Below are 2,332 nucleotides of genomic sequence, written 5' to 3'. Positions count from 1 at the left end.
CTTGGCAGCGGGAGGGGCAGCCAGCGGGACGCGCCCAACTCGCCGCCGACGGAGGGAGGAGAGGGAAAGAAGGAAGAGGAGAGAAAGCATGCGAGCGGACGTGGACTCCTGCCCGCTTCTTCGTGGTAGCTTTCCTTAGTTATACACAAAACTCAGGGAAGAAGTCGAGGAGGATTGTTCATAAGCGAGTTTTTGGAGAAAACTCTTTTCTGGCCCACCCCTATGGTGCGCAGTGGTACGATCCGCCGCGGGTGTCGGGGCTGTATCCCCGCCCCCAAGAGGAGTAGTTTGGTGCATGCGCAGAGTCTCCCTCAGTGGCTGCGGCGGGAGTGGGAATGGGGAGCCCCGCGCTCGGGCCGCAGCGGGCCCGGCCCCTGCGGAGCACCGGGACCACGGCGAAGCCCCTCAGCCGCCCCCAGCACCAGCCGGGGCCGCGGGTGCCTCGTACCCTGCCGCGCTGGGGCCCGAACCTCAGCCTCACGGGGCGCCTGCAGATGTTCGGCTGGCTGCGGCGTCGCGTCCTGTCCCCTCCCCAAGTGAAAGAGTCTACTCCAATTCGCAACAAAACTGGTTTCTGTTTTGTTTGCTTTTGGTTTTTTGGGTTTTTTTTCAGTACTGCCGTCTGTCAGTACTCAGCCCTAGTAGCAAGTGTTGCCCCTCAGTATCCCTGTTCTAGAGGAAGTTGAAAGCATGCTTCACATAGCAGTTCTCCCAAAACATCAAGGCATGCCACACAAGAAGCATTTAATATCTGAATAATTTGTCTTCAAGATCTATCAGCCGTTTTCTCTGCTTGCTTCAGCTCAGGCACAAACTCAGGAAGGAGAGCCATGACTCCGTTCATGCTTAGCCAGCTTGCTTGTATTTGCATTTATACAGGGGTCAACACTTGTGAGGCCTGATAAGCTGAGTCTGGGGATACACATCAGTTACACTAAACTTTACTGTTTCTTCAGCTGACACCAAAGGCCTATATTTAGAGACTTCCACTCATACAAAGCTTGACCAAGCTTTGTTGATTTGCTTTGTTGATTTAAAAACCAGGGGGTTTTTTAAAGTACCTAAACCCCCTGGTTATTGCCATATGTACTTCTCTATTGGACAACAAGGCATTTGTATAACCTATGTCACACAACAAAACCAGTACGTGCCCGAACACAGGTTTGGTCTTTGTTCCCAGGGTTAAGTTGCTTTCACTCCTAGAGGTACCTCATAGGAGTCTGGGTCCTTGTAATTGATATTAAAAAATAATTTTATATTGTTAGAGACAGCCAACTGTAAAATAAGTTTGTTAAGCACATGTACACACAAAGGCTAGCCTTACGGCGTCCTGAATTTTCCCCCCTCCCTTCACCTTTTAACAAAAGGATACCATATTATGATGTAGTCAGGAAGTATAACATTTTTAAATAGTTTTTTTCATATTCCATTTGGAAATTTCTCTCTTAGATATAACATACAAAATTGATTTCTACACCTTATAATACAGCTGATGCTTGCTTCTTGGTGCAAAGTGCAGCAAAATATCTGCATAACACTATAAGAGGCATGACATTATCCACTTACCAATAAATTCCTTTTTATCTCGGCCTTAGTGCTGACACTATTTGAACAGACTTAGATTGGACTCTAGAAGCTCCATTATTTTGTATTGGCTAATCACTGCATTATATGCTTCTTTGACCACTGAAATTCCATGTGTTTATGAAGTTAGCCGACATTTTGTAGTTGCCTGATAATTATTTCTATCAAAACAGTACAATAACACATCAGCCGGCTCAATATCAGAATACTTTTATTGCACCATATAGGGAATTCAATAAAAGCAGTGATGTATTGTTGAAATTTTTATTAGGGACTCCATGTAAGGAGTTAATTTAAATTAGTTTCAAATGGATATGCAACCTCATATAGGAATAACTTATTTTGGTTTAAATGTGCTAAATCAAGAGAAAGTATGTTGCTTTCAGGGCAAAAATGACTATTCCTGGTCTTCTAACATCGAATTCAGGCAATTGCAGCTCTCATTTAGAGAAACTCCTCAAATACCAACTCATACCTGAAGTGAGCAAGCATCAATAAGCATACAAAATTATCCTTTAGTCAAAGGGGTAAGAATTCCTTCACTGAATTCACAGTAACTCAGTATGACAGTAAGGACACCATTACGTGTAAAGGTCAGTAAAGCTTAAATACCAAGTTTCACAGGTTGTGTATATGAGGGTGATTTCCTAGACCAGTCCTCCTTCTAGAAATGTGGGTTTTGCAGATGTCTTCAAAGCTGCTTGTTAAGGAACAGCCCAGCAGCCATGCTCCACAAAAGCTAATGGCA

Source organism: Melozone crissalis, unplaced genomic scaffold (assembly GCF_028551555.1).
Source record: "Melozone crissalis strain CALT ecotype California unplaced genomic scaffold, PUWL_Pcris_2 ptg000027l_1, whole genome shotgun sequence".
Lineage (NCBI taxonomy): Eukaryota > Metazoa > Chordata > Aves > Passeriformes > Passerellidae > Melozone > Melozone crissalis.
The sequence above is the reverse complement of the archived record's forward strand: the minus strand, read 5'-3'. Positions refer to the sequence as shown.